This window comes from Bubalus kerabau, chromosome 13 (genome assembly GCF_029407905.1).
Source record: "Bubalus kerabau isolate K-KA32 ecotype Philippines breed swamp buffalo chromosome 13, PCC_UOA_SB_1v2, whole genome shotgun sequence".
NCBI lineage: Eukaryota > Metazoa > Chordata > Mammalia > Artiodactyla > Bovidae > Bubalus > Bubalus kerabau.
Genome location: NC_073636.1, coordinates 77,218,568 through 77,241,105, shown reverse-complemented (window position 1 = coordinate 77,241,105; position 22,538 = coordinate 77,218,568). Strand labels below are relative to the sequence as shown.

Below are 22,538 nucleotides of genomic sequence, written 5' to 3'. Positions count from 1 at the left end.
GAGCTAAAGAGGTTTTTACACTACACACACACACACACACACACACACACACACACAAGAATATGTGACAAAGACCACACTTGGCCTGCAAATCCTAAACTATTTCTGATCTGGTCCTTTTGCAGAATAAATCTGCTGATCCTAAGGCATTGAGGGAGGGCCTTCGGTTCCATCTCTGTGTCTCTAATGGGACGGGTTCCAGTGGCAACATCTGATTGCATCAGGCTAGAATCAGTCCTCTCTGATCACTAAACACACGGGGCACTTGGAGAATCCAGTTCTGCCAGCCAGGTTTTCCTACAAGAGTCACGGTGAACAGTGGGCTCTTACAGGCAGACAGGATGTCAAATGTTTGTTCCTGCACAGCATCCGCCTGCTCCTCTGCACCACAGCACCCTCGTCTCCTTTTGGTGATGTCTCCCCCAACTCTTAGCACCTGAGTTTCCTGGGGCATCAGCCCAGGTTCCAGAAAGGAGTTCTAAACCCATGAAGCCAATGAGTTGAAATTCTGTGACTTCTGGCAAAAAAAAACACAACTTGATGGAGGTGGGTTCTCTGGTAGGGATGGTGGGCTACCACCATCTCTATTGGCCTGGGAAGTGGGAGGTTCTCAGCGCTGACCCCTGGGGAAGGGACCCCAACAGAGGAGGGCAGAGCTGAGAAATAAGAGGGAGCCTGGTGGCAGCAGCAGCCCCCAGTAAGGGGCTCTTTGTCATCCAGGCTTCTCCTCCGCCCAGCTGCACGACTGGGTAGAATGACTGTAGAATTCATTGACCAAATCAGACCACTTCTGAGAGTAAATGGGGGTGCTCATGATATTTATTTGGGGGCCACCCCAGGCAAAGCTGGATGGAGAGTCACCCTGGAATAGAACTGGGCCAATTGTTTAAGTCTGTTTATTTCAGACTCTTCATCTGAGGAATACTCATCTCCAAAGGGATGTTATGACGATTTAATCAACTGATACATGTAAAGTACTTTGAAGACTGCCAGGCACATCTTAAACTACTGACATATGTTAGCTATTGTTGCTGCTGATGTTGTTTTTGTTACTGTTTGTCCCAGAACATCCTTAAATTTCCTCCATACTTAGAGAATTTCCCACCTTATGGGCTCATGTTTCCCCAAAGGAAAAGTCACGAACATGCTTTCCTGCACCCTATAGGGTGCAAGAAGGTAACCTGGTTCAGTGAGTTAGATATACCATACTATCCAGAAGCTGGTCACCTGGAGAAGATGCCACACTGATCCTTGTTGGCAAGAGGCCCCCAGGACACAATTTCCTGTTGGCATCAATGGGGGGGTTCCAGGGCTGGTGCCTGGGCTTAGCTGCAATGGCCCCAAGAGTGGGAACATTGGTTTGTGTCCTGGAGCAGCTCTGCAATTTGAATTTTGAATTTCACTCCTGATTTCAGATCCATCAAATCCTTTTTTTTTTTAATCTCTTCCCAGATCTCCTATAAGCCACATAAACCTTTTACATTTATATTAGATTGATTTCTCCTGGCCCAGTTCTATTTGTAACTAATGAATAACCAATTAAAACAACAACAACAACACCAACACCAACACAACCCTAGATCCAACCAGCCTGCAATCCTCCTCCACACTTTTCAGTTAAACGAGCCATATCCCCTTGTCTTCTGCTGCTAAGTCATGTCAGTCGTGTCTGACTCTGTGCGACCCCATTGACGGCAGCCCACCAGGCTCCCGTCCCTGGGATTCTCCAGGCAAGAATACTGGAGTGGGTTGCCATTTCCTTCTCCAATGCATGAAAGTGAAAAGTGAAAGTGAAGTTGCTCAGTCATGTCCGACTCTTCACGACCCCACGGACTGTAGCCCACCAGGCTCCTCCGTCCATGGGATTTCCCAGGCAAGAGTACTGGAGTGGGGCGCCATTGCCTTTTCTGCCCTTGTCTTCTAGTTTAGTTTAATTTTGGATCTCTACCATTTGCAGCCAATGCCTGCTACTAACACACATAGCTGCTATCAAAATTTGGGGGAAAACATAGAAAATTAAAACCCATAGTACTTGTATAAAACCTTAAAATGTTCCCCACCCCTCTATCTCATATGTCCATTTTCACTCAGCCATTTAAACAGAGTCCCTGGCTAACTTACCTTTGAAGCCAAAGATAGACAACAAGGGTCTCCTATTTTTCTACTGCTATTTCCCAATTTCTGTCTTAGGAAATGCAAACTAAACTGGATTGCTGCCAGCAGGTCTTCAGAATAAGTGGAATTCCTGCGTGTGCTTTGAAGGGCAATTGTCTCCGGAGAAACCTATCTGCTTTCCCACCTTGAACTTGTGGTTCCCTGATATCAGAGAGCTTTGTGAACACATAAAAAGGAAAAGAAAACACAGCATATTCAGATTGCCATACACCCTCCCACCCTTCTACCCATCCACCCCCAACTCCCTATAAAAAGTTCAGCCCTGAAAAGGACTGGTTTTCTGAATACAGAGCTTTGTGAAAAGCCTCTAAGACTTTATATCCTCTTATCAACACCCCCAGATAATTTATTTAGGTATGAATGAAGTTTTCAGCCCATAAGAAGGAAAAAAAAAGTTAAACATCTCTGGAAATAAAATTCCCATTCACACACAGAGTTTACATTTCCAACATTATTTCCATGTGCCTGTCAGAACTGGGAGGAGGAGGAAAAAGCCTGAGCCGTCAGACCGCAATCTTAGCTGTCCTACATTTCTGTGGGCGGGCAGAGCTTGACGCCACCTTTGAGGGAAGGCGTTCCAGCACCATCCTCCTGTGGGGATCTGGGATTTGATTCTGGAAAGTCAGGCCAATCTAGATGAGTGTGGGGCCTGTGGGAGAATCTTCCTCTTTTCTAAGGGAAATTCAAGTCATGCCTTCAGAGACATCAGTTTGCCTGTGTGACTTTAAATGTCATTTTGAAAACATTATACAGTGAAATTGACCTTTTGTAGTGTACATTTCTATGAATTTTAATGTATGCATATGTGTTGTGTAATCCTCATGAAAATCAGGACAGAGAACAGTGCTATCATCTCCCCCCACCAAAAAAAAATCCAGCCTCCTGCTAGTCCCTTCTAGTCACAATTTCTCCCTCACTTATAACTCCTGGCAGCCCTGTACTGTTCTCTATCTTGGGTTTTTTTCCCCCTTTCCAGGAAGTCATATAAATGGAAATACACAGTAATTTTTGAGACTTTTTTTCCCATCCAACATAATGCTTTCCAGATTCAAAGAAGTTGCTCTGTATATCAATAGTTCATTCCTTTTATTCCTGAGTAGCATTCCATCGTGCGATGTACAGGCTATTTAACCATTAGCTCGCTGAAGGGCATTTGGGTGGTTTCCATATTTTTGCAATTTTGAAGAGAACTGCTGTAAACATTGGGGTAGAGGTTTTTGTGTGAACATAAGCTTCCTTTTCTCTAGGGTAAATACTCAGGAATGGCATTGCTGGGTCATCTGGTAAGTGTGTGTTTAATTTTATAAGAATCTAAAAAACTGCTTTCCTGAATGACTGTACCATTTTGCTTTTCTAAATGGAGCACATGAGTTCCAGTTGCTCCACAAGCTTTTATATATATACATACAAACACTATATATATAATATATATAAAACTTATATATTAATATACTGTATTGTCAAGTTTTCACAACGGCCACTCTAACAGATGTGTTGTGGTATTTCACTGTGGCTTTAATTAGTACTTCCCTAATGGCTAATGACATAGAAAAGTTTAGTAAGTGTAGCAAAAGTTAGAGAAACCAGCTCAAACTAGTTTCATAGTTAATAAACAGTTTTGTTGTTGTTGGCTGGGTTAGGTTGAGTTTGATGCCCATGAGAGAGAGGTCCAGAGGTAGCATGCCTCATGACAGGTCAAACCCAGGATCTTAAACGCTTTGGTTTCTCTCATTCACCTCCGCTTTCTGTAATGTTGCCTTTATCTCTGGATCCAGCCGTTCTGGGTTCTCAACAGGAGGCAGTAGAATTGCTCCTGGAAGTCTAGAACACAGATCTTCACACAAACTAGTGGAAAAAAGGGGATCTCATAATATCTAATACACAAGTCTTAAATTTTTTTATCCTTTTGCTAGCCCAAATTGAGTTATGAGTCTATTCCTAATCCAATCATCAAAACCAAAATGGCAGAGTGTGCCATTGGGCGTAAGCTTGCACAAGCAACCCCTATGGATCTGATTCTGGTATCAGTCCAAACATGTGTCTCGGAATATAGGAGAGATAATTTTTCCAAAGGAAAATCAGAGTATAAACAACAGGAGAAAGGATAGGTGAACAGATGCTCTGGAGCTAAATCATTTAAACCTTAAAAGTACTAACTCATCCTTACTTAATTATTCAAAATGATATGTTGTTCACATAAGCAATACATTCAGAGGTTCAGACATCAGGAGTACCTTAAGATTCTTCTCCGTTTAATCTTTTATTTTTCATGTTGGTGCCTTTCTCCTCCTCCTCAGTATGGCTTCCCAAAATGGCCCAGCATTTCTGAGATTCAAATCACCAATTCTCCCATATATGACCAGGGGGTGACATATCCAAGGAAAATCTGAACTCTGACCTGATTGAGCCACCCTGAGCCTCCTACATGCTGATTGGCTTAGGTATGGTTTTGGTGAACCAATCATGTGGGAAAGAGGCGGGGATTATACTGCTTAGCTTGGAACGTTCATTCCCACTGTCACTAGGCATGGTGTCATCTTCCCTGAGACACATGGATGACTTGGGAGGAGGGTGAGCATGACCAACCCTGAGGTTATTGCATGGCAGGGGTATGGGTGGCCAGAGACTGGGTGGGCATGGAAAATACCTACAAAAACCACCATGGAACCCACATCTTTCCAAAGAATAGAATGAGTCTTTTCCATTTGTAATTTCCACAATATTCAGTTAGTGGCACTTGGCACTCAATCTATTTTTGATGACTGGATTAACAAGTTAAAACAACCTATAGGGAATAAAATTCTAATCACATTTAAAACTAGGATTCACAGCCCTAGGGCTAATTCCAGTTATAGGCACTATCACTGACAGACATATTTGCTATAGCTGTGTCTATGAGCTGTCAAAATATTTTGAAGTTAAGTAATAATTTGGTATCTATTAAGATTCTATCTTCAAAAGTCTTCTTTCAGTGAACGAAGAGCATGGAAGACAAAGCAAACCAATGTGAAAACATTCACTTTATATCATTTTATTTCAGCTTCTAGGCTAACGGCTGTGATACACTGACACATGCCACAAAAGTCAAAACTCAGTTCGTTGGAAGGAAACAGATTATCATTTAAGACACAGAACCTGATGGATAATTCTGGAAGTTAATGCTGCGGAGTCACAAGAAGGGTAAAAACCCTTCACAACTCATGATCAAGGTAAGATTTCAACAGAGTCCTATGGATGAGTAAGATGATCCTAAAAGTCAAGGATGGTGTTGGAATTGGGGTGAGAGGTCCACAGCCAAGGCTTAGAGTCAAGTAAAAGGAAGGGATGTTGCATTAGGGGACCCCAAGATCATTGTCAGGCTTGCTGACTGGGGGCGGGGGCTGTGGGAAACGCTCATACAACTCCGAGTATAACCATACTCAGGGCTGTGCTTTATTATGGGAAATCAATGCAAAGTAAATCAACAAAGAGAAAAGGCACATGAAATGAAGTCCAAAGGAAACCAGGAGCAAGCTTCCAAGAGTCTTTCTCAGTGGAGTCACGCAAGTCTCCCTTAATTCCCCCAGCAACAAGATGTGACAACATGTGTGCATGTTGCCCACCAGGCAAGCTCATTAGAGGCTCAGTGCCCAGCATTTTTATTGGGGACCTGGCCTCGGGCAGCCTCTGCCTAGCATGCACCCACACCCCAGATTCCCAGAAGGAGAGCAGGTGTTCAGCATAAACAGTTTAGGCACAGGGAGCCCCTCTTATCAATCAGTGTTGAAAACCCTCCCCACATCCAAGTTCCCATACACCAGCCAAGAGCCAACCCTGTAAGCGGGATTTCAAAAGAGAGCAGTCAGGCCTGCTATGGCAACTCTCTTCTGCACAGATGTTCAAGAGTTCAATCTTTAAGGTGGTCTTTCCACATCTCTAATCATGGAGACTTGGATAATAATAATTAACACTCCTGCCCTCTGCCAATGATTGGGTGAGTTATTACCTCTCTCTGAGCCTTCGTTTCTTTACCTGAAAACAAACAAGATTAAGCACAAAGTGGCTGAGCCAAGTAACCCAGGCAAGAGGTGAGAACACCTGTTCCCCGCAGGGGAGACGGTGAGCATTACCTTCCGCCCCTCTTCCTCCCCCAAAGCCCCTGCTTTAATGCAGGGGGATCATCTAAGCCTGTCCAGGCAGGAGCAGGATTCCATTCCACTCACCGCACCCCAGGCTGGCCTCAGAAGGTCATGCAGCCGAGCAAAGCTGGAGAAAAGGGCTGGGAAACTGGCAGGATTTATAGTGTGCCTTCACTGGTGGCTCAGATGGTAAGGTGACTGCCTGCAATGTGGGAGACCCGGGTTCAATCCCTGGGTCAGGAAGATCCCCTGGAGAAGGAAATAGCAACCCACTCCAGTACTCTTGCCTGGAAAATTCCATGGATGGAGGAGCCTGATAGGCTACAGTTCATGGAGTCGCAAAGAGTCGGACACGACTGAGTGACTTCACTTTCTTTCTTCTTTTCAAAGCACTTTACGGATGTGCACCTGCATAACCTCATTTCTCTCCCAAACAAAGATCGAGGGACAACCCAGACACACGGAGACACATGAATCTCTCTAGCACAGTGCTTAATATCGAGAGTGATAAAGACACATTTGCAGAATAAACAAGTGCATTCATAAATAAATGCCAGAATGAATGAAGCCTGGTTTTGAGCAGAGACATGAACACTGCTTCCCTTGGGTTCAGCAGAGCAGAATCTTCAAATGCAGTCATTTCTCAGGAGTTGCCAACCCAACTCAGCAGTTGACAAGAAGCGTTTATGTCCACATTCACAGGTCTGTGGGGCCACCATGGCTCAGTTGATCTTGGCCAGGCTTTATGGGGCTTTCTCCACGAGCTGAGATGAAGCAGCCATCTGGGCATGTTCTTCTCATAGCTGATCCCCAAGAGCAAGAGCAAAACAAGCTGCGGGAGCACGTTGAATGTCTTTGGTCTGTCACTTTCACTGATGTTCAGCTGGTCAAAGCAAAGCAGTGGGCCAAACTCATATCAAAGGGGGTGTGAAGGAAGCACTTCCCACTTACAACATGGTGATGGGAAGAGAGTGAATATTTGCTAAACAAGAATTCAAATTATCAACTGAGCCATAGCACCTAGATAGATATATAGATGGTAGAATCTGAAATACCCTTACGAAGGAAAAAAAAATCATAGTAGCAATTAATGCAAACACACCTACAGCCATCTGTTTAATAGCAGCAGCCTCAAGTCTCAGTGGCAGCAGGCAACAGCCCCCAGGGGTTTCTAGACCATTCCAGGATGGAAGGTGCAAGGTCATTGCTCCACCCCCAGCAGGTGGATTCAGCACACATTTTAACTCCAATTTCAACTCAAATGGCAGCTGCTGTTGTTGCCTGGGGACCCCTATCTTTTTACATGTTATTGTAGATCAGTTGCCCTCTGCTGCAATAAAGAAGTCTTGATGAATTGTCTGGAATTTTTAAATCAATGCTGCAGAGAGTCTGGCAGAAAAACCAGGCAAGCTCCCTGTCATGGGTGATTGATGCCAGACTCCAGCAGGCAATTATGAGGTCCCAGCTTTGTGAAACCAGACCCGGCCCCATACCACAGCTCAGAGGAGGACATTTACTTCTCTTGCAGGTGAGGTCAGTGGTGGGTGTGGCTGAGCAGCAGGAGAGCTTGGAAGTTGTTGGACGCACATCAAAGCCTGATAGGGTTCACCTGTATCCATTGACGTTCAAGAGAAAGCACCCCAGCTTTCTTTAATGCCTCTTTGGCACCCAACTGCGTCCTTACCCTTATGCAGCAGAAGGGACAGACAGGGATGGTCAGGTACCAAACGGGCCATCATCAAATTGAAGTGCCCAGGCCCCGGGGGGTCATGAAGATTTTTCCAAGGGTTCATAGGCACAGACGGTCTTAAGAGGACCAGTTTCCAGAGCCTCCACTTAACTCGTGTCGTATTTGCCACTTCCTCCTTCACACATGTCCTTCTTCCACTATATAAAAAATAAGTTTATCAGTAGGGATGCCAACAGGAAACAGCACAGTCAAATTGGGTTGTTTGAGGAGTGTTTGACAGAGGAAATATTAATAAAGGTGTAGGTGGAGTAAAGAAAGCTACACAGGATTGTGCCTCCCCTTTGGGCTGGTGGAGTCCTGAGTAGGGTCAGGGGAGAGAGGTTTCTAGAACTTGGAGACAGGCTGTGTAAAGTGCGAAGGAGCTGTGGCCTTCTGGAGAAAATGCAGAGGTGCCCTGAGTCACTCCGCAGATGAGCCCTGGGCATAAATGCCCAGCCAACCTTCTCTCTTCTCCTTGCTTCCACCAATGCCAGGCTCCCCATTGGACAAACGCAACCGGAAGCCATAGGGGAAGGGAGCCCATTGATTGGTCCATGCAGTTAGTCTCCAAGGCGGAAGGAGGGTAGACAGGGGTGGGAGATGAGGGACCCCACTGAAAAGGCATCACCCATTCTGAATCTTACAGAGATGCAGGCCCCTGCTCCTGCTGCAAGGAAAAAAAAAAGAAAGAAAGAAATGTCTTTCAGGGCACTAAGCAAAGGCACATTTTGAAATGCTCACCTTCAGCGCAGAACATAGATGTCTGATAGCTAGGTAGCATGTCTATTGTATAACTGAGAACCACCTGCTTTTACAGAAGGACTGTTTTCAGTCCTTCATTGTCACAGAAATTGGAGAACCTAGTACCAATGTCAGTTCATAGATTATCAAAACTCACTGTAATTTTTGGCATATAACTTGAAGAGAGACCAAACGATTGCACTACAGACAACAGAAGCCCTTCCAAGTCCATCTGTTTGTTTCCCTGAACAGCTCTCAGCACTGATACCAAGAATAACAAATGGTGTGAAAGGCATTGATGCTGAAGCCTGTCTTTTTAAATTAATAATATTCATTCATGAATATATTCAACGAAAAAAGTCCCACCTCTCATATTAAGAGAAGTGTATCCCAGAGTATTTTACTTTTTTAAGGATTGATCAGTCTTTATCACAAACTGTGACATGTTTAAGTTGTTTTGATCAGTATATTCTACTGTCTGGGTAGCTCAGCTGGTATAGCATCAGACTTTTAATCTGAAGGCCCAGGGTTCAAGTCCCTGTCCAGGCACCATAAATAAATAAATAAACAAATGCTTACTCCTTGGACGGAAAGTTATGACCAACCTAGATAGCATATTCAAAAGCAGAGACATTACTTTGCCAACAAAGGTCCATGTAGTCATGGTTTTTCCAGTGGTCATGTATGGATGTGAAAGTTGGACTGTGAAGAAAGCTAAGCACCGAAGAATTGATGCTTTTGAACTGTGGTGTTGGAGAAGACTCATGAGAGTCCCTTAGACTGCAAGGAGATCCAACCAGTCCATTCTAAAGGAGATCAGTCCTGGGTGTTCTTTGGAAGGACTGATGCTAAAGCTGAAACTCCAATACTTTGGCCACCTCATGCGAAGAGTTGATTCATTGGAAAAGACTCTGATGCTGGGAGGGATTGGGGGCAGGAGGAGAAGGGGACAACAGAGGATGAGATGGCTGGATGGCATCACTGACTCGATGGACTGAGTCTGAGTGAACTCCGGGAGTTGGTGATGGACAGGGAGGCCTGGCGTGCTGCGATTCATGGGGTTGCAAAGAGTCAGACACGACTGAGCGACTGAACTGAACTGATTCTACTAATCACCATAGTAAGACTTGAATGTATTTTAAAATTTAAAGACTTATAGTCAATGAAAAGCATTTTAATTTCATTTTTAAGCATATTTTTGTTGCAGTGATAGGTGATAAATTGATTAATACAAGGCTTCCAAGAATAAAAATATATATTAAGACTAAATTTCTGCCAGGGCTGTACAAGTTGATGGAGAAAAAAAGAACGGTGCAGAATTCCTAAGAAAGGAAAGCTTGTATGTGTATTTTTTTAACCCATGATGGTGGATATTGAACCAGAATGGAATTGAGCTTCAGTGGACTACTTTTGAAAGTTACATTATAATTTTCTTTTAAAATGCAAATATTTACATGTCAAAAATTATATCCATTTATATAAACTTCATTTACTTATATATAAAATAGATATTTACTCTATTTTGAGATTTACTTATATATTAACACTGTATATAATTTATTTGCCTGTGTGCATGCTTAGTAGCTTCAGTCTTGTCTGACTCTTCACGACCCTATGGACTGTAGCCTGCCAGGCTCCTCTGTCCATGGGATTCTCCAGGCAAGAATACTGGAGTGGGATACCAGGCCCTCATCCAGGGGATCTTCCCAACTCAGGAATCGAACCCTGAGCCTCTTATATTTCCTGCCCTGACAGGCAGATTCTTTACCACTAGTGCCACCTGGGAAGTGCATATAATTTATTTAATTATATTCAAATATGTATTTAAGCCTATGATACAAAAGCTAGATGATAACTTAAAAGAGTATGTGAGAAGTTCCATAGAAGCTCAGAATTCTTCACACCTTTTCTGACTGTCACACTAAGAATGCTACTAATTATGAATATTTTAAAAATGTAGTTTCAAAGGTATTAACAGTGCTCTTATAGTGAAAAACAAGAGGGAAAGTGAATATAACAATAGAAGAATGATTACTACACATCTATTTAATAAAATGTGATAACTAGACATAAAAAAATTGTGAGAGTATGGAGGGGATTTTCAAAGTGGGAGGAATCGCTGCAAGATGAGTCTGCAGAATCAAACAGGGCTCAGGTATTTTGAAGGGTCTTGTTTGCCCATCAAATGCTGGAAAAACAAGGTAGAATCCATCCAGGATGGCACATCACAGCTGCCTGATGACAAGGTAATAACGTGCTGTCAGAACACGGGATTGCTGTGGATCAAGGTGATCACAACTGATGTCCTAGAGGAACAGACATTAACCCAGGATTTGAAGGAACCTTGAACTGCATCTGAGAATATGGAGGAAAAATTTCCAGGGAAGTTTAGAACGAGACAGCGGCTTGTGGACCCTGAGGTCTCTTCATCTGCCCTCAGACCCACCTGTGGACACTCAGTTACTCCCAACCATAACAATAGCAACAGTAGCAGTAGCAGGAGTAATACTGCCTGTCTGTATTTGTTGAGCACGACATGCAGGCATTGGTCTGAGATATAGAGGTATGGATTCTAAGACTCTAATCCCCATTCTCAGCCGCTATTCCGCACTGCTTCTATTAAACTTCTCTTGGTGCTATTCATGCCGTCATCCCTTCTTCATTTCATTCAGCAAGTAACTGTTCCAGCCGACTGTGAACGGATTCTTTTAGATATAATTTTCAAGATATCTCAACTATTGGTGAGTTCTCACCTGCTCTGATTTCCTCGTAGAACGCCACTCTGGTGGGGTTTGATTCTCCCCTTTCTCCCTCGGAAGGATGCTGCCTTCCCATCCCAAGCCTTGGAAGAGAACCACCCTCTCTTTGCTCTCCTCTCCCTCACTGTCCTGTCTCTACCCATACCCAGCTCCCACACCCAGCTTATCCTGGGCAGTCCTTCGAGAGTCCACCTTTCTCGGAACCCAGAAATCTCTTCCAGCCTGTCAACCATCCACTCCCCCATCCATGGAGTTTTGCACTGTGCTTCCAGAGTGCACACGGGCTCTGCCTGTTACCTTCTGAATTTCCCCAAGATTTCTAGCTCAATGGCACCCATTGTGATGAGATTTGATATTTCATTCAGCTCGAGTTTCCCCCCAAATGAACAGTTCCTTAAACAAGATAAAGATGTATGTCTGCCTTATATAAATGTGGACAGTTGAGGGCGAGTACAGTGGCTCCCAAGACATCAAGGGCTCAGGCCCCCTCTGTCTTGTCGCTCTGCCATGCTCAACGTAAGGCTTCTCACTCGTAACTCTAGGTGCCTGATTTACATTGGACACCTGAGTCTGAATTTCAGCCACAGGAAGTAGGAACGAAGCAGCGCAGGGAGGAAGCGCTCTCTTTCCTTAAGCTGTTTCTCAGAATTTGAACACAGTTCTTAGGTTTACATTGCACTAACTAGAATTTAGTGATGTGGCCACACATACTGGCAAGCCCAAATGGGAAATGTAGTTTTTCTCCTATGTGGTTTTGTGCCAAGCAAAATACCTGGGCTACTAATACAAAAGAAGGAAAGCACAGATATTGGGGAAGAACCCCCAAATCTGCCAAAGCACCTCTCATTTCCTTGCCCCTTAGACTGGATCCATTTCTCCAGCCCAGTCCCACACCTCCTGGTCCCATTTTTCCATGGATCTTAAGGACCAGGGCACAGAGTCTCCTTGTCGGTGACCAGTCCTCTTTCCCAGCCCCCCAGGAAAATCCTGTCTTTACTAATATGATACAGCTTCCCAGGGACTTGTCCTCTGACTTATCTAGTACTCATGAATCCATGTTTACAGACAGGCTTTCCGTTAGTCTACAATCCACCCCTCACACTTTGAAGCAAAAACTAAATGTTCTCTGCCCACAGTCAACAATACTTAAAATTTCCTTAGGATGGGAGATCTCACAGCCCTGCCCTGTGCAGTGGAAACAAGTATGGTGAGGCTGACACTGCCTGACGGAAGCCCTCGGGTGGCTGAAACACCAAGAACACTGCCCTCCACGGTCATCTCAACTGGCAATCGGCTTTGCGTGAGAAAGAAAAATAAACCTTGATGTGTTAACTGCAATGTGGGGGTTACTTGTTACCTTTCCTGACTGATAAGAGGCTGGGGCAAGGAATGAGGTTAGGATGCTGGCTTAATCCTGAATTTGCAAAACCTCATACTTGCCGCTTGGAGTGTGTGTCCCAGATAGATCATAGTAAACAGTTGCCTAAAAATGATTTTACTTGACCTTGGAAATATTTTTCTTAGCATTATATTGATGGCATTGAGAACACTGATAGATGCTATGAGAACACTGATAGATGCTATGAGGGCACTGAAGGATCCTTCTCTATACTATTCCTTGAAACCACTATTCATTTAAAAATAATAATGTAATAATTAAACACATTTCATTTTAAATGAAAGAAAATTAAAGATTAATTAATAAACTCAAGGACTCGGGTGTTTACCAGTTTCGTAAGGACCAGCTCTTATTGTGGCTTAATTAAGAAGCTCAGCTGCGATGCTATTAAACAGGTTGATGGAGCCCCAGTTGATTCAGGGCTGCATAGAGACACAGCCTTTATTAGTCTTCTCCGCTTCTATGAAAGCAAAGTAGGTTTGTGTTCCACTTGGGGACTAATCCATTTGTCACTGCGAAATCTCTGAGGACAGGGATGTCCATTTCAAACCTAATTTGCAGCTGCCTTTTCATCTTAGTGGTTTGGGAATGGAATTTATTTGCTTCGACCCTAGTATATTTTGGTTCCCCCATGCAACTATTGAGTGCCCTCAGTGAAATTTCAGGAGAGCATTAACAATTTGTTTTCTCCGATACCAGTTCCATCTGTCAAAGGCTTGCACCCAGGCCCATAAAGAAATGTCACTCTTCCCCCCTTTGTAATGGTTTTATGCAAATAACATCCAGGCTTAGTTCTGTGATGATGATTTCAAGGAGAAAGAAACTGGAGGAGAGAAGGAAACAGAAGAGCGAGAAAGGAGGAGCGAGAAGAGGAGAAGGGAGTGAGGGAGGAGGAGGAGGGAGGGAGAGGCAAGGAAGAGGAAGTGGGGCAGAGATGGGGGTCCTTCAAAAAGCAGAGAGGACTGAAGGGGAGGGCAGGGAGGAAGCAGTGTGGAGGGATGGGGGTGGGGACCACTGGCTGCTCTGAGTATCTCTGGGCCTTGTTGTGAGAAGACAGATGAGACGTGGTGTGACGGATGCTGTGGAAAGGGTCCAGCGCTCCTTGCACAATGCTAGTTACTCCTGCTCAAGCATTATACTGGTGGCATTGAGAACACTGATAGAACGGGTATGGTGAGGAGGAGGGAAAGCCACTCAGGGAGCAGAGGAAGGATTTTCAAAGGGACTCCGACTTACTCCTGGGGGCACGAATGCACTTCCAAAGAGCATGTGGCCACTGATCTTCAAACTCCATACAGCAACGTTCCTGACTGACCTACCTGGAAACGCTCCCACCGCCCACCGCTCCCATCCCCTTCACAACTGGCCTTGCTCATTTTAGAGAAGCAGCGTGATCTTCACCCACCGAGTCTCCCCATAGTGCCTTGCTTCAGGGCTGGCAGGGCCCCCCCAGGTTCAACAAAGGGGCAACTGTAACACTGGGGGCTGGGGCGAGTGTCCTTTCATTTAAGACGTCCTGGTCCCCTTCATCTGCCTCATAAGACGTATATTTCCAATAAAATGTTGCTTTGATGTTTAATAATTGCTTATCCAAATGAATTATATCAATCACTTTGGTGTTGCAAATTGCAATGATAAATCAGATTCTAAACATAGTTAAAATTCATAAGTAAAGTCATTTATAGGATAAAAATATATTGAAATATGATAAAAATTATCAGGGAGGAGGGGAAGAGATCGTTCAAGGAGAAAAGGGAATGATCCATAGTTTTAATGGTTAAGAAAAATGTAATGTATCCTTTTGAAAGGAATGTGGATATTAAACAACTATGCTATTTAGCTTGAATTAGATACATTTTGAAAGATGATATAACTGTTTTATTACAAAATATCAGCATGTATGCTACTCTGTCCTTTACACAACTTTATTATGTTCTTTGCATTTGACTAGTTTTTCTAGGAAGAGCTGTTTGCTAAGAACCCAAGTCTTTTGAGCCTCTTCTCTGTTCTTTTCTTCCATGACTAGAACTGGTTTTCTCTGTGGGGCTAATTTTTTACTCCAAAAGTCTGCATTTGTATCAGTTCATGAGAATGGTGCAAAGAGGATGAGCGAGAAGCACAGGCCTCCCTGGCATCCAGAGCCCGAACAGCGAGTGAACGGGCCTCGCTCAGCATCCCAGGGCTTGGTCCGCCCACTGGCTCCACTATAAGAAATTGGGGTGCATGGTTCCGAGCCTCACAAAGCTGCCCATTGCTGCCTGTCATGGGGTGTGGTGGATGCAAGTCCTGTTCCCTGAGTATTTCCTGTCTCTTCCCAGGTTCTTCCCCTTGGAAGCTGTGTGACTCGCGGGAGGAAGTGGTAGTGTTCCTCTTGGGCAAACATTTTAAGCCATGCCTCCTTCCGCCTGCTGCTAGAAGGAAGTGCCACGATGGAATCTGTGAGCCTGGGTCCCAGTATAAAGAGGTCCCAGCTGACCTGAGGTGACAATGCAGCCTTCATGAGAAGGAACTGTTTCTTATTTTCAGGCACTGAGATTTTGGTCTTGTTTGTTACTGCAGTGAGGAAGGCATGGCAACCCACTCCAGTACTCTTGCCTGGAGAATCCAGTGGGCAGAGCAGCCTGGTGGGCTACAGTCCATAGGGTCACACAGAGTCGGACACGACTGAAGTGACTTAGCTTTAGCATTGTTGCTGCAGCATGACTTCACCCATCCTGTTGCTACTGCTAAGTCGCTTCAGTCGTGTCCAACTCCGTGTGACCCCGTAGACGGCAGCCTCCTCCGTCCTTGGGATTCTCCAGGCAAGAACACTGGAGTGGGTTGCCATTTCCTTCTCCAATGCATGAAAGTGAAAAGTGAAAGTGAAGTCGCTCAGTCATGTCTGACTCTTTGCGACACCATGGACTGCAGCCTACCAGGCTCCTCCGTCCATGGGATTTTCCAGGCAAGAGTACTGGAGTGGGTTGCCATTGCCTTCTCCAATCCTGTAGCAAGGGTCATTTGCAAATAGCCGAAACTTCAAATGTTGAATCTGTGAAATGCCAAGCAATTTATATTCAGATCTTTGTTGTAAACATTTCTTTTCCATCTAGAAAGCTTGCAGCCTTTCATCAAGAGGAATTTTTGCATCTGCCTTCTTGGAATAAATTCCACACACACAAATATTTGCATTCTCTCCTCTGATTTGCCTTCAGAAAGGACCCAGGAATTCACCACGGTGATAGTTAATTTTACATATCAAACCAACTGGGTCATGGGGTGCCCTTATATTTGATTAAATATAATTTCCGGGTGTGTTCTTGAGGGAGTGTCCAGATGAGATCTGCATTTAAATGGGTGAGGCGAGTAAGGCAGATTGCTTCCCTAACATGGATGGACATCTTCTAATCCACTGAGGGCCTGAATAGAGCAAAGAGGCAGAGGAAGGAAGGCTCTGCTCTTTATGCCTGGTTGCCTGAGTGGAGATGTACATCTTCTGCCCTGGACGAGGGCTTAACCATTGACTCCCCTTGTTCTCAGGCTTTTAGGCTCAGACTAGAACTATGTCTCTAGCTTTCCTGGGTCTCCAGATGCAGATGGCAAATCAGGGCACTTCTTAGCCTCCATAATCATGTGAGCCAATTCCTTACAATAAATTTTATAAACACACACACACATACACACACATCTCCTATTGGTTGTTTCTCTGGAGAGGCCCAACTAATGTAACTACCTTGTCAGTTTTGCCACTTCCCATAGATTCTTAAGCATCGGTTCTGTGATTCTTTCTTTACTCCTGCTTCCTACAACCTTTGTGACATTTTTCCAAAAATCCCATTTCCTACTCTGACCCAGGGTCAGAGGCTCTCGTCTATAAGGAAGCCTGGTGTCCATCAACATTTGCTATCAAATAAGAAGGTAAATATGAAGGTCTTTCTAACAGAAACACCATGTGCAGCTCAATGGAGACCAGGGAAAGTGATTTATTATCCCAGAAAACTCAGGGAAACTGATTAGTGAGTCAAAAGGCACAACCCTCGCTGTTCCACTGAAGCCCGAGCAGACGCAGATGCCATGCCGCGTGTGCCAGGCCACTTGATGGATGGCCTGCTCTGACACCTGATGTGTACCTTTGCTCCTTTAAGTGAACCGAGCAGCGCATGTACTCGTTTTTTTAAACCTCCATTTAGACAATGATTTTCTTGATCAATGGTGGAAAAGCAACTGAAATTCTCACTTTGTAACTAGAAAGAGCTTTTTCCCTCCAGGTACGTAAACGTTTCCCCACTTATCTGAGGTCTTGGCAGATCCAGGGGTCCGGCATTCCTCAAAGTTGAAGGAAACCAGAGCACCCAACCCAGCATCAAGGTCTTGAATGACATCGGCCTCACCTCATCATTAAGCCACACGTCATCACATTCCGATGACTCTGGCTTTAATTTTTTTTTTCCGTCTCTTTGCTGTTGGGCTCATTAAAGCTATCTTAAGTCACTTGTATGTCACACCTTATAGAAACAGAGGACACCTTCCAAAGGAATGCCAGGAGAGAATTGATAACGTGAGGATTCTTCTTGCAGAACCAGCTGAATCTAAGACTGAGTAGTTAGTAACCAGCTCTCTAGGATGACATTGGAGAGCCTGTAGAACCCATTGCCGTGTGTTTGCAATCCTATGGATCACTACTTCTGGGCTGGGACACTGGGTATCATATAACCGGGAGATTGTACCAGTCAGGACACTTGACTGCATGCAACAGAAAACTGGAGTTAAATAACTTTAAATTAAAGGAATTTGCAACATCAGATAACTAAAAAATACAAGAAGTAGTTTGTTAGTTTAAGGCACAGTTAGGTCTAGACACTCAAATGATGTCATCAGGTCCTGACTAATGTCTCCCTGTCTCTTACTTCCTCCTTTCCTTCTCTTAGAAAATCCATTCTTAGAAAATCTCTGTCATGACCACAGGACAGACTAAGTCCAGTGGAGAACGAGTCCCTGCCTCAGTCCCAGAAACCATGACAACATTCTCATTGCATCTCATTGGTCCTGCTGAGGTCCAGAGCAGCCTAGCCTCAAATACGCTTCAATGGCATATTGACTCGTTGGATATTAAGTTACTTGAGAAATAGCTGGTGGAAAAAAATAACCTAAAAAACACTGGACCCTCCCTCCAAACTTTTCCTCAAAATCAGGAAATAAATCTCCCATGTGAAGGCATTCTCCCTGTACCAGGAGGAAAGACAGCATCCTTATCAACAGAGTCCAGGAATTCATGGCTAAGAAAGTTGCATAAACTAACTCTGTTACTTCTTCATTAGTCTGCTACCCCAAGCACCAGCCCCTTCCTTAAATCTTCACAAATAATGGTTTCTTTGTATAAAAATGATTTACAAACAGCCTGTTTTGGTCACTTCAGGGACACCATTCGTCTGAGACCTCCGCGTGTAGGAATTAAATTGGTTTTTTCTTCTCCAGCTAATCTATCTTATGTCGATTTAATTATTAGACCAGCCACAAGAACTCATGGGGGGTGGGTGGCGGAGATAGTCCTCTCTCTCCAACAGTCCTGAGTTGTCACCTGCCCATCCCTAAACCACTCAGAGCTGTCAGAAAAGGAAAGCCCTGATGTCTTAGTCCACCTGACATGAAGGGCCTGTCAAGACATTTGAGTGATGCTTTTCTAGAGGAGTTGGGGTTTGGATAGTGGAAGTTTGGATAATGGATTCTGGATTGCCAAAAAAATACTGTACATTACAAAAATCATATTCTTTAAAGAGACTGATAAACCAAAGTGGGATATACAGAAACAAAGTTTCCCTATCCTGTCTGAAGGGAAACTCATGAATTAATTCACCTGGGCTGACTACTCAAAATAGGTACCTGTGACCTTGGAAAGAGAAATCTCCTAGAGTTGGGACACAGAGAAAGAAATCTGGTCCATAAAAAGGAATAAAAAGTCCTAAGGTGGAGTAGTTACCAAGATGGCAAGGTACTAGGGAATAGAGGCAACCAGGAGGACAGACGGAGATGTGTAGACAGGGATCACCAATACAAATAACAGCATATCAATGATGGACACCACCCCGGATAGGATACAGGCCTTGCTGCGCGCTGCTACCCCAGGCACTCTGCATGCATGAACACATTCACGTCTCACGACAGTTTTATGATGGTCATATTGTCTTTACTTCCATTTTACAGGTAAGACAATGGGAACGCCGAGGGTGGAAGTAAATTGCCCAGAGTCACAGTAGTGGTGGGGACGTTGAGATTTGAACCCAGGCAGTCTGTTCCAAAGTTCACTCACCAGGAAGAGGAAATCTTTTCTGCTGGGTGAGGAAAACACCCCAAACCAGAGAACCAAGATGGTGCTGCTGGAAGAGGATGCTGAAACTTACTAGATCCACTTCCTCTTCATCACAGACGAGGAAACGGAGGCCTGGATATTCTGGCCTCTCGGCCACATGCGGAATTAGGGAGAATGCCTCCCTTCAGCAGTGAGCAACAGAGAATGCAAACCCAGCTTGTTTCAGCAAGAAAGGAATTCGTTGGCTCCTAAAACAAAACATTTAAGTATTGTGCTGGTTTCAGGCATGGCTAGATTCTGAACTCAGTTCAAAGAGATTCACTTTTCTCTGGTGCCTTGGAGCAATCTCCAGTTGTATTCACTTCATTCCCAGGTTCCAGGTGGCAAGCTGGCTGCGGCAACCCAGCCTCATCTTCCAAGTTCAACCCAGCAAAAAAGAGCAGCAAAAAAGGAAGCCGAGCTTCCAGGCAAGTCCTGAGACTCACTCTGCTCGGGTCACCTTAGGTCCTGTGCTCACCCCTGGTGAGTCACTGTTGCTGGGCACACCGCATGTACTCTGGCTTCGCTATAGAAACGCTACCTGCTGACTGGCTTAGGTTTAGAAATGCTACCTGCTGATTGGCTTAGGTTTAGAAATGCTACCTGCTGATTGGCTTAGGTTTAGAAATGCTACCTGCTGATTGCCTCAGCTCTGGATCTTGGGCTTGCCCTCTGACTCCCAGATCCTATGGATTGAAGGTAGAGAGCAAAGATTTTCCAAATAAAAATGGGGGAGGGGTTAAGAGTGTTCTGTTACCAGAATAAAGTGATAGAGGTGCAGGGGTTAAAAACAACTATTCACAATACCCAGGCTACTATGCGAGAAAAGTTCGGTTTTTCTCTTATATAACTTGGAAGCAATCAAAACACATGTAACCCACAGTGACCTCTTCCAGAGTGTCATCTGTGTCTTTCAGATTCATCTGTTTGTCTTTGGAAAATGCATTTGAAATCACTGACCTATGGTTTATGGGGTCTCTTGATTCACTGGATGGAGGAGCTCTCCAGCCACTGCTAATGAGTTCACGTGTTGCCAAGGTCAAGCCACACGTTTATTTGCCTTAAAAGAAGGGACTATTCCTTCTGCCCCATTCTTGAGGGCAGGCCAGTGTGCAGAACAATCCTTCAGTGGGAACCACATTTTCCACAAGACCTCTGTAGAAGAAGGAATTGAGACAATGACCTAGATGTGTATTTCTTTCCCATATAAAATGCACATATAAGAGACCTATCTCACTATGTCCATTTTGATGAACTGTGGTCCCTTTCGAGAATTTAAGATTTTATTGGGGCCCCTTCAAGGATGAAGAATATGTCTTCCATGTCAATACACTGCCTGGCTCCACATTGTTGTTCAGTGGCTAAGTAGTGTCCAACTCTTTGTGATCCCAGGGACTGCAACATACCAGGCTTCCCTGCCTTTCACTATCTCCTAAAGTTTGCTCAAATTCATGTCTGTTGAGTCGGTGATGTTATCTAACTGTCTCATCCTCTGCTGCCCGCTTCTCCTTTTGCCTTCAATCTTTCCCAGCATCAGCATCTTTTCCAGTGAGTCAGCAAGTTCCTTTGCCACGACAAGGCTGTAATCCATGAAGGAGATATCTGTATATGTTATTATTCAGTCGCTAAGTTGTGTCTGACTCTTTGTGACCCCATGGACTGCACACATGACTTGATGGTTGAAGATGTGTATTCCAATGCAGGGGTTGGCTGCCACAAGAAACAGCCACACCCTCAACCCTTTTCCGAGTCAGATGGTCCAATATGCAGGGGGTTTGAACACATTGGAAGAGAGAACAGGAAGGGCATCTCTTGTCTTGGGTACCCCGAAAACCTGCCTACCTGCCATCCTTGGCATGTTTTCTGGGCAGCTGTATCAGTCAGGGATCTTCACCTGCATCCCATAGACACAGACTCTAGCTAAATTAAGCAAGAAAAAGAATACGTTTCTGAAAGGATGTAAGTTAGCTAAAAAAATGAAGAACCAGCCTTAGGAAAGGCAAAACCTGATTTTTCTATGAGATTCCACAAAGAGGAAATAAAGCAGTTTTTTAAGGACACCACAGTGGGTTCCAGGCATTCCTGGGCTGCATTTTATTTCTCCCTAGATTCAAATATGAGTGGGAGAGAGAGAGTGTGTGTGTGAGGGGGAGACTAATCTAGCTTGAATCTCATGCCCACCCTGGACAGGGTGGAGACAGAAAGCCCATCTTGATCACATAGTCACACCAAGAATTCACCTGATGGGGAAGAGTTATCCTTCAGAAGAAAATCCAGGTGTTTATCAAAAGAGGTGGCCCATTCGCAGGCATGCAAAGCATCTGGGAGGGAAACAATTGCCTCCCTGTCCCCAAGTCCCCATCTTTACAATTTCCAGCTGTAATCTAGAGACCTGAGAGACAGTCTTAGACAAATGCCCAGTGACCCACACCTCGTAATGTTCACTGCAGCTTTGTCTATGATAGTGAAAACATGGTGGCCTCTAGAATATCTGTGGGCTGAGACGATCTGATGGCTACAGAGGTTAAAATAAACTAGTTAAACTAGTTTTTTCTAATTTAAAAAAAACTAGAATAGTAGACAATAATAATCCAAGATGATGTTATATAAAACTAAGCAACTTACAGGATGATGCACACAGTAAAATGTCATTAATATAAATATTCAAAATATGCCAAGTAATACATATATTTTGGGGGAGTACAAACAAGTTCACTAAAGGTATAATATTAGTAAACGTGGCAAGAAAACAGTTCCCTGGCAGTCCAGTGGTCAAGACTTCACCCTCCATTGCAGAGGGTGTGGGTTCCATCACTGGTCAGGGAGCTAGGATCCCACATGCCTGGCAACCAAAACCAAAACATAAAACAGAAGCAATATTGTAGCAAATTCAATAAAGACTTAAAAATGGTCCACTTAAAAATATCTTTAAAAAGCATCTATAAGAATGGTTACTTCTTGGGGAGTGGGAAGGAAATACATGGGAGGGAGTGTGGGGAAGGTCGAAAACCATGTCTGAAGTCAAATCTCATGATAGAGTGCTGAAGACCCAGAAACTTGTGGCCTAGCACTTTTCTGTACGTATAAAACACTTCCTTAGGGAAAAACCAAGCTGCGAGTGTACATCCCTCCCCCAGGGTCTTGCTGGCTCTGCCGTGAAATGGTCTCTGTCCCCAAGAGTCTGCACATCTTCTTAGACAACCTCAGAGACTTGAGCACTCTCGCTGGTCCACTTAGTGGCAGCTCACCCCTGCTCCGCCTCTCACAACCCCTTAGAATTTTGTGGTGTTGT

General features: G+C 44.3%; 1 long non-coding RNA gene and 1 other non-coding gene across 2 annotated transcripts; both read left to right on the top strand.

Annotated features, from left to right (window-relative positions):
• The first annotated feature begins 4,694 nt into the window (after positions 1 to 4,694).
• Positions 4,695 to 17,383, top strand: LOC129625131 (uncharacterized). Its single transcript, XR_008701270.1, has 4 exons — positions 4,695 to 4,746; positions 5,216 to 5,384; positions 15,240 to 15,402; positions 17,169 to 17,383. It is a non-coding gene; the product is annotated as an uncharacterized LOC129625131 (long non-coding RNA).
• On the top strand, positions 9,240 to 9,312 carry TRNAK-UUU (transfer RNA lysine (anticodon UUU)). Its single transcript has one exon. It is a non-coding gene; the product is annotated as a tRNA-Lys (tRNA).
• Positions 17,384 to 22,538: the final 5,155 nt, after the last annotated feature.